General features: G+C 29.2%; 2 non-coding genes across 2 annotated transcripts; both read left to right on the forward strand.

The window, feature by feature from the left end:
• Positions 1 to 2228: 2228 nt before the first annotated feature.
• Trnay-gua lies at positions 2229 to 2334 on the forward strand. Its single transcript has 2 exons — positions 2229 to 2265; positions 2299 to 2334. It is a non-coding gene; the product is annotated as a tRNA-Tyr (tRNA).
• Positions 2335 to 3689: 1355 nt separating this feature from the next.
• Trnay-gua lies at positions 3690 to 3795 on the forward strand. The gene is made up of 2 exons: positions 3690 to 3726; positions 3760 to 3795. It is a non-coding gene; the product is annotated as a tRNA-Tyr (tRNA).
• Positions 3796 to 11288: the final 7493 nt, after the last annotated feature.

Here is an 11288-nt window from a genome sequence, read left to right on the forward strand (position 1 = left end):
CTAATTTGGACCACTATAATAACTTAATCTTATATGTTGCGAGTGTTAGAGATGATTTACATACATATCAGTGTTATATATTTTCATTTGCTATGGTTTCCTAATTTTGAACCATTAGTTTCCTAGTTTGGACCGGTCAAATTTCACGAAAATTCCAGAAGATAGTTGTAAAAGCAAATAGTTAATGTAAATTCATATAACAGCAAACAAAAATGAAAAATAAAAAAATAATTGAAAAAATAATTTATGAACTTGCATCAGTCGTACAAAAAAAAAACATATATAATTTCAACTGATAGAAAGGGCTATTGACCATTGGTCTTTCTGCCCGATAATTTGTATTATAATAAAATAATTTAACAACTAGATTTTATATTTAAAAATTATGAAAACTATGAACTTAATAGACACATTTCTATTCAATTGTACTGAATCAAATGGGAAAGAGTTGATTTCATTAGACCTATACTTCCTGCTCATTCAAAATTTCATAATTTAGAAAAAACAATCAGTTCACCAAAATACGTCTACCCTCTCTAAACGTAATTTACTATACTATTATACTACTGTACATTATATACGTCAAAGCGTTCAACCAGTACAACGTTTGCTTCTAAGAGCTGATGCGAATGCACATAGGCACATGTGGTATTCCGTGCGGCAGACATCCCATCAAGTGCCGAAAGGGAACAATTGCAGCAGGCGCCGGTAGATTAGGCCGTTGCGTAATGCTGCAGGCAAAATCAATTTGGACCCAGATATTTGGGTACCGGCTACGATTGACTCTTAACCGCTAAACCTAATTAATACACTCATTTGTCAACGTATCCCTCTGTTGATCACTATTTGCATACAACTGTCGCAATTTCGACCATCCACCCAATTCAGACAATAAAACAATTGTATAACATAGTTATATAATAGAAAATCTAATACAAGTTTAAATATTATATAACAAATCTAGCCATATAACTTTTTTTTTGAAGTTAAAATCATCATTTGAATAAAAATGTTGTTATCAATATATAAAAGTTCATTGATTCATTAATTTTTATTTTCTTTGAACATTATTTAACTTACATAATTAAAAAGATTGCCGTAACAAGAAACAGACCATATAAATTAGATAATTTTCTTAATGAAAATTATTACAAATAAATTTGATTTCATAACTCAATCGATCAAATCTTATTAATTTTCTAAATATAGATTATCAAAAGGACCATATTGAAAATCAGTTAATTGAATTTTATCAATTACGGTTTATGAAAAATCCGCGCAATAAGAAAGTAATTGATTAATTTTCTTTCGAATCAAAATCATAAAATTCTATTAAAATTACTGAAGCTTTCATTCTCTCTCTTGTATGTATACTCTCATTTCTCCATAACTTCTGTGTCTAATCTTGGGAAGTCAGGAATTAATTTCGACCGAGTCCTCAAGTTGTTGCAGCATACATAAATACGTCTACAAGTGTGCGCAATCCTGCAGAACACACTAATGAATTGTCAGCGTCAAGATTGACACGAGTCGGTAAATGGAACGAAATGAAATCGTAATTTATTGCATCGATTTCATTACTGCTTTGCATATGCCATATGGCGTTGAGATGAAATCATTTAATTAACACTTAATTAATAAATTTGTTTCAGCATCATTTCAGTTTTAATTGCATATAATATATTTTAATAATTGCTGAAAGAGGGAAGTTCATATCAAAAATAATTATAAACAAATTTAGTCTATACTTTACATCTATACTTTACATAAAATTTCAAAAAAGTAAACTAAAACCATTTTCAGATGATTGATTATTTAAAACTTTATAATTGATCCGTAAAACTACAGTATTTTTATAAATCTACAGTTAAATAAACATAACAAATTGATTAAATGTAAACTTCACTTTATTTATATGCAGAAGAGTTGATTGCGTAAGTAGAATGTAACACACTATCAGATTGCTAAATTACCTGTTGGAAATATTTGGAAACCAAGGAATATTGAAATTTTAGATAGTTAGCTTAGAACCATAGCGTTCGATAACCAAAGTATATTTATAACAATCCAATAAAATTCAATGATAACTAGTATTGAAGAAGTATGCACAAATGAAATACTAAATATAATAGTGTGATTTAAAATATTCGTTATATCAGGTTTTCAATTAATTATCACAAACTGAGCATTTTTTTTTATTTTTATTTTCTTTAATACATATATATACACCTTCGATAGCTCAGTTGGTAGAGCGGTGGACTGTAGAAAGTTTAATCCAAAAACGGATTTGATATAGATATCCATAGGTCACTGGTTCAAATCCGGTTCGAAGGATTTCTTTTATAAAACAATGTAATAACCATAAAAAATAGAAGTTATAATTAAACTTACAAATTATTTTAGTTAGTTCTCGAATTATTTTGATATCTGTCTAAAATTTTTAATTTTCAATAGTTTTGTGATTGCCAAAAGTATGTCTCCAGATTAATCCATCTTCTATAAAATTTTCTTGAAGAACAAATTCGAAAATGGAAATTAAAGATCAAGAGGTAGATGACAGATTCTTTTGTAAAAAACAATATTTTAAAAATGTAAGAAAATCAAAGAACTTATATCAAATCACTATGAGGTTTTTTATTATTCTTAAATAAGTTAGTAGTTGCAAATTGCATTGAATTTATACTTTTAGTAATATTTTTTTCGATTGTTTTTTTTTTCAAATTTATACAAATTTAAACAAATCCGGTTCGAAGGATTCTTTTTATAAAACAAAGTAATAACAACAAAAAGATAAATCTTAAATAAATTTACAAACAATTTTATGTAGTTATTGATTTAGACTTTTCCAAATACATATTTTGTTACTTGCACTTAGTTCAGATTTAGCTTGGATGTAAATAATTTTATTGACAAACGACGAAGAGTAAATTGCAAATAATAATAAAAAAGCTTTGCGCTTGAATGTGTTTCGCCGGAGATGGCGTGGGATACATTTGTAACCTACATTAATTACTTGCTTATAGTATACAATTTTAGGTAATAAGAAGCAATGTATTTTAATGACTTTAATTACTTTATAAATCTATTAAAAAATACAAAAATAAAAGAAAAAACATAAATAACATATGCAAAAGGCTTTGTTGTTTACACATTTAATACAAATAATTACCATTTTCTCCTGGTAATCTTTGAAGACGCACTTATTACATAATATACAAAAGTTTATTGTTGTTTCTGTCATCTTTTTTAATACCAATATGACACGGTCCATTTCGAGTTTTGTGTATTTTTGGTTCTGGAACATTTTTTCGTAACTTAAATTATTGGATTTATCGATTCCGAGAATAAAACTACATTTAATTCTTAGGTATTTTGAAATCGATTCAATCAAAAGTTTCTACTACCGCAATAAGCACACTATAAACTAAGATTAAATGGAGTCTGGACCAAGCATGTTTGCAGGTTGGTCACTTTTCAGAACATTGGGATACACTTGTCTCCCGTGCATACACTACATTGTTAAACACAAGATTTTAACTTTGAGAAATCTTGGAATTATCAAAGAACTATCAAGAATTCAGCTTCACTTTTTCCATTAATTTTCAAGAACATAGTTATTGCATATTACAAATAATTATTTACAAAATTACTATTTTTTTCGATTTTTTATTTTTCCGCAAATAAATATACCTTCGATAGCTCAGTTGGTAGAGCGGTGGACTGTAGAAAGTTTAATCCAAATACGGATTTGATGTAGATATCCATAGGTCACTGGTTCAAATCCGGTTCGAAGGATTCTTTTTGTAGAACAGTAAATTCTAAATAAATTTATAAATAATTGTAAGTTGATAACAATCATCCTATACATTTGTAGATAAAATAACAAATGAAAATTTTATATCAAGAGTAGAAATAGAAGATTTTTTTCTAAACAGAATAATGAAACTTGAAAAATCTCGAAAAAACAAAGAAGCAATATGTAATCAACAATTGATTTTTTTAAATGAATATAGTAAATGTGTTCCGACTTACTACTAATTTTCGTTTTTACCATTATTTTGTTCGCGACGGACAATAATTTTCGATTTACACGGTAAATAGTTTCCTGACAAAAACGAAATTGTAACTTTTTGAATGTAAAATCGTGTAAACCAAAAAGTATTGGAATAAAACGCATATTTTCGTTGTTTTTTAATTATGATTTTTTTTCAATTTTTTACATATTGAAAGGCAAAAAAAATATTCCTTTTGATGAAAGCTTGTTTATTTTAGGCATTTACTTCTTAATTATTTTTTTAATCGTGTAAAAACGAAAACGTGTAAAGAAATTACATTTTAAAACTAGAAATTTGTATACTTTCAATTTGTGAATTTACTATTATGAAAATCGTTTTTATTTAGAACACGTATAATAAAACATGTAACCAAAATTATTAAAGTTAAATGTGAAAGATATAAATCTTTAAAAGATAAAAAAATATCTATACAATGCTATGAGAATTTTAAGTTAAAATACAAAGTTTGCAATAAATTCGGAAATATAATAAATATTTATTGTCAGTATGATTTAATCACAATTAATAGAAGATGCAGGAAAATTTATTAAATATATTATTTATAATGGTATAATTGTAGTATGGATGATATATTTATCTGTCAGGTATACCAACTGCTAAAGATTGTCATTGGTTTAAGAACCATTGGAGTCGCTATAACTGGTTAATCGGGGGCCTCCAATAGTGTTAGTTGGCGGTCCCACATATTTTTCTTGGAATGTTACCATAATCAGTTGGATATTTTTTTAAGTTGTCCCCCAGTCATATATTGGGGGCCCAATTTCATATTTATGCTCGGGGCCTCAAAATCCAAAGTACTTAATCAATTTTAACTATTGGTATAATTGATCGAAAACTTGATCAACTATAGTTTGCGTGCAACTACTATTAATAAAAGTGTCAACTATTAGTTCTATGCTTATTTATAATACTAGTATAACTATATACAAAACAAATGTTTGTACATTCACAAGATGCATCGATCAATATTCAGACTTAATTTGACGGGGCAATAATTAGCAATTTGCTTGGAGGACACTCGGATCAAAGTTGTAGATACTGTGAGCAATTTGGTCGGGGATGGCAGAATATGGATGGTGCAAACATGGGTCGCATAAATTGCGGAGAAGAGAGAGATAGAGAGAGTAGTCCCCCTCGAAACAATTACGCCATGAAAAGGAGTCCCCGTGTATGGACTGAATGGGAACTATCTCAGTTTGTAAATTGGACCACTATAGAATTAATTTGGAAATTGAATGCTAATATCTTGATTATTATATGTTATGTGTTTGCGAAGGGCACCCCCATCCTCCCAGACCGAATTGTATTGTGCAACCCTTCGGCAAGACGACCATCTCCCGTCTACCATCATCAACGTCTTTTGTGCAGAACGCTGGCGCATGTTTTAACACAACATCATTATACAATGTTGTTACGTAATGTACAGGACCGCTGTTGTTACATGCAGATGTATTTCTTGAATTCAACTTTATACAGCTACGAGAACGTAAACATTTCCTTATTCAAATTAAGATGTTTTTGTCTTAATTACAACAAATATTTTGATTACACTTTTTGTTACTTTATTCTCATCTTATGTTAGATTTGGCCCATCAAAATCAGATACTCAATTTAGACAATTATTTTTATGTATTTATTTAAATTTTTCTTTTTTGAAAAAAATAGGTAGGTAAAAATAATATATAATTTTCATTAAACCCAAAATTAAAACACGTAATTTTCCGAAATTAATTTTGGATAACAATAGTCAAACTATAAAACTTATATAGTAGAAACTCAGTTCTCAAACAAATCAATTTTATAATATAAACCACAAATAAAACTACATCAGTTTTCAAACAAAATTTTGTATTTCAACTATCAATCAGATTGTAATTACGATTGCTTTAAACAGTTGATGAAAATCTATATATTTAAAACTTTACTAAATATAGACGAATATATGTAGGTATTATAGTTGTTGTTATATATCAGTCAACATCATTCATATCATGCATATTATGTAAATACAAAATATTATTATTATTATTACAGAACTAGATATTAAATTTCTATTATTTGTTTTATTGAACATTACTTTTTCTCTAACGATTCAATAATACGACTACAGTTGCTGCAAACGTTGTTTGTAGTTGTTGATGTTGTTTGTTGTGAGTGCGCGCAGAGAGAGATCATGCAAATAAACAGTGAACGTGAATTAGAGCGGATAAAAAGCTTTCAGAATAATTACCGAAAAAAGTAAACGAGAAAGCCGAACCGGCGTTTTTTTATGTTGTTTCATGCTTTGTGTGTAAAGTTTTTTTTTGGCACTGTTTTGCCAGCTGATCGGCAAATAAATTTAGTAAAGAGCCGACAAATAAAACGAGAGGGAACCGAACAACAACAACGCACAAACGTTGGATGCATTACATGGCCAATTTCGAAAGCATTGCATTAAACGATTTTGCGCTCGTATTTCAATTTGCAAATTTGAATTAATCGCTTTGCGATCTGGAGCCAAGAATCCCGATCGTTTCCAGTCATACATTTCAATTTATGATCTTTCACTTTGGTTTTATTTAATTTCTAAAATTAATCCAATTGTACTGCTTGTAAAACTTTATTTACAGTTTGATATTCCAAAAAAAAAATATTAAAATTAAGCATATATTTAATAGAAGTTGTATAGTTTACATAAATTATATCAAAATATAAATAAATAAGGTTTAGAAAAGGCACAATTATTTGCATAAACTTGAAATTATATATTATTTCATTAATATTAAATATTTCTACTTGGAATTCACTAAATACTGGACAATTCTCTTTTTTGTTTGGTAATGTGACTTTTTTTAGTTATTTTCAACTATTCCATACTTGCAAAGTAAATAGACAAAAAAAAATCTAGATTATATAAATAAACGCGAATGCAATTTTCAGGTAATTTTATGAAGTAAAATTAATCCAATACTTCTATATAATGGATTTAGAAAAGTGAGTCTTTTTATTTACTACTACGAGTTCTTTGACCGTATTGCATAATAAATTGTATTAATCAATTGGACCTAAATTTGAACAAAAAATTGGATTTAAATGTTAACAAGACAAAGTTGATTTTTTTACTTATTTGTTAACAAATTTTTATTGGCCTTAATTTGATATATTTATAGTTATTTTATTACAAATGTATTATAAAAGATTTGGTCATACTAAAGGTAACTTTAAGATAGTTTGTCTATAATAAAATTAAACATAGCTATAAATACCGTTAAAAATTGTGCAATAAGTTATTATATATATATAATTTTGTAAGGAATTATTATATTTTGATTTACAGATTTTTAAAATATTTGTCTTATTGAAAAAAGTGTATTTTAATAATAAAAATAGTATAGATATTAAATGGTATTCGAAGATACAAATAATTGTATTGATTGCAGGATTCAAGATTTTGACAATCAAATTGTCAACATTTTGTGAAAGTAGTTATGACGCACTTGCTTTTATTCTACTTATTTTTTATATGCTCAATAGTAATTTGAAGAAAGATAGGTGTGCAGAAAAAAAGCGTGTAGCAGGGGACAGAGGAGATGAAAATAGTGGAAGAAAAAAGGACCCCGAGGATGCGAGCGAAAAATTCAACGATAATCTGACCCTGGGGAGAGAAGGAGACCAAGCATTGATCGGGCTTAGAAGTTTATAACCGCTGCAAAAGCCGCTGCTGCCGCCCCCCGTAAAATATTATCTCGCCATCAGAAGGCGAAATCTAATTAGTTCAAATGTGTTTATTTTGCTCTTCCTGCGACGAGGAGATGAGGCTGAGGACGACCGCAGTCGGTTTTTAATTGGATCGACCGATTTTCGATTCGAATTAAAACGAACGAAGCAGAGGAAATTGAATTAATGAGAAAATTTTATCTTTCCAGCACAAATAATTTCCCTTCCACCGATAGCTTTGCTAATTACACGAAGTGTCTTTATGCGCGCGAACGACCGGAAAACTTTCCTCCCGAAAACTTTTCCATTCTGCTCCTCCGAGTGTGTATCTTTCCTCCTCAACTGTTTGCTATTCATTTGCACATCCTAATATAATAATAATAATCATAATATACATGAAGAGCACCAAACAAGGGAGAGATAGTAAAATGCGAATGTGAGAGAGGAAGGGAAGAGAAATAAGAAAAAATAAACACGAATATGATTTCGTGTCGCGGCTTGATTTATTTTCCCTTCGAGCTCTGATGAAAAATGAGACGGCTTCTGCAAATATTTGTTGAAGAGAGAGGAAGAGAGAGAGAGAGATGAGAGCGTAGTGTGTTTTCACGTCAAAGGTTCGAAAAGGGAAACAACGGCCGTTGTAATGAGGAAGTTTTATGGCGTTGGGCATAAAAGGGACGAGGGACATGGGGAGAATGTGGGGCACGCGACCTTTCGGGCACATGCACATCCTTTTTTTCTATTTTCTTGTGTGTGTTGTGTGATATCGTAAACTGTACTCTCACTCCATACATATTTTATATTAGTTTATCCAATATTTTCGTTCCCTTCCATTTCTTAGTACATTAAATCCGAAGGCTCTTAAAAACATTGATGACGGATATAAAATTCGCGTTCAGATTTTTTTCCCATCAAACAGGTTATTTTATTATTTTGCTGTGAAAATACTTTCCGTTCGTGGATTGTAAAACTATTGGATTTCTATTACGGAATTTTCTTAAATTGGATGACTGGGTGAATTTACTCTTATACAAGCACTCTCATCACTACTACAAGATATCTTCAAAAAACAAATCAATAGCGACAGACAGAGATGAACTTTTAATCAATATATCAAAATAACAACCGTCAATTGCAATGCAAAAAATATTGAATAATTGTTTTAGCTTATATCAATATAAATTAGAGAACAATCATAAATTATAATGTGTAAAAATGATCAAATTATAGTATTTGTATTATATTCTGGAAGCAAATAAACTGACTTTTTTTGTTATTTCCCTATAGAGGGAAATAACAAGTATAGACTTGATAAAGAAAAATCTATATCAATATCATTGAAAGTGTGTCGATAGTGATAAAAGCAGTAATGAAAGGTAGATATTTGAGAGGGATGCTCAAGTACTTACAATAGTAAAATGATGATAATCGAGAAAAAGTACATGTCTACTTTACTTGGAACTTATTGCGTAGTTAGTATATCTTTCGGTACATTTATAATTGTATTAGTCAAATAATATTTTGTATAAATAAACAAATATTTAGAGAAGTATATTTAAAGACTCATATTATAAATGATTGTTTTTAATAAAACTAATTATAAGATGCCTTTTTTAAGATTTTAAGATGTTCCACTATATATTAAAATTATAATAATTAACAGGCAACCCCACATCTTATATTACAACCCCACATCTTATTCAAAAAATGTTAATTATTAACAATCAATTTTAAGCAAAAAGCAATATACGTCAATCGGTGTCTTTGACAAATTTTCAAATTCAAAAATATACACATTCAAAACTAAATAATATGAAGTTGTAACAAACATGGAGTTAATTAGATAATTCATATTTCAGAGTTAACAAAAGTTAAGAAACATGAGATAAAATAAAATGGAAACTATTTCATAGGATCAATAATTTTTAATGGTTACATCGTGCATAAGTCTTAAAATCAATACAATGACTTAAATAATTTTGAAAGAATTACATTTTACGTATAACTAATATATCAGACTTAGTTCAAATTTCCTATCTGCACTATTTACTATTAAATTTCTAGAATGATCATGAAATATTTATTTATTATCTAATAGCGTTAAAGTCATAAGCATTAACTAATACAACAAAAAAACAATAAAAAAATCTAAAATAAAATAAAAAATATTTTTGGAACATAATAACCTATGCTAATCCAATCTTCAGGAATTCAATTTAGAAAAGTTATGTCATGTAATAAAAATTATATTTACTAATTACTAGTTTAGTGCATATTGAATCAAGAATTTCCATCGCATGAAACAATAATGTAGGTGCAACGATGACAGCTATGATTTGTAATGGAACGTTTGCTAACTAGAGTAATGCTGGATATCATTGTCTTAGAATGTAATGAACCAGTTGCACGGAATCATGCAACCAGGGTACCTGCATGCAATCCATTCGTATTACTTTAATTCTATTTAGATTACACACAATATTAATCTAATCTCTACTCCATCTAATTACTACACAACCAACTCCACCCTCGATCAAAAAATAAATTACAAACACAGAATTTTGCTTCGTAATTCTTCACGATTGAAGCTCTGATAATAAATTACATGCCATTCAGCATTAATTCGTTCGGGTCGTGGCGTTAATTTCCAGCGACAATTAAAATTTCTTCGGAATCCAAGGTGGCGTGGCGTTGCGTTGCGTAGACAGTCTCACTCCCCAAGGCGTAATGGAAACAAGCTTAGCGGGATTATATAACGTGTGGTGTTAATACGTAATGATTTTCTTCGATGTGGGGTGCCTTACATCCCCCGCCACCTCTTGTGTGGATTGGGTATGAGCACACGCGATATTCCGATAGAAAATTGTTGCGGCGAAAGTTATGTTCGCACGTCAGCCGCAATCGTTACAATCATTTATATTGTCCGCATTCCCAGGATTTACATCAATTTCGTGAATAGACAAAATTAAACCATTTATTACGACGAATTTATACATCAATTCCCCGATTTTGACGCGCTCCCTTATTGGACATAACTTCCTTTATATTTTTCGGGTCACAATGGAGAGAGGATACCGGGTTATGAAATTATTGCGTCGTTTGTTATGGAACGAGATTATGGGGAGAGGGGAAGATGGTTACATTACCTTACCCAATGTTGAGTGTGATGATATAATACGGCTTTGCAAACTGCTTCCAACTTATACCTATTATAGTGACCTTAGACTTTCTCTTTTCCATTACTTTTATAAATTAAAATAATTATATTATAAAATCAAATATAATTCAAGAATTTATACTAATAATAATTTAAAACGCAACTAACTAAAGAAACTACTTTATAAATTTATCTATTGGATTATGTATTAAGCTAAGCAAAACAATTTAAAATAAACAGATACAAATTTAAATTATTCGCTTTTTCATTATAAATTCTTCAGTAAAAAAGGTATTTTGTCCACATATAAGAATATCACTATATTATAAGAGTTAATTATGTTTTGATCCTCAGTTTTA

The sequence above is a fragment of the Nicrophorus vespilloides genome, unplaced genomic scaffold, assembly GCF_001412225.1.
Source record: "Nicrophorus vespilloides isolate i.1.1-1 unplaced genomic scaffold, Nicve_v1.0, whole genome shotgun sequence".
NCBI lineage: Eukaryota > Metazoa > Arthropoda > Insecta > Coleoptera > Silphidae > Nicrophorus > Nicrophorus vespilloides.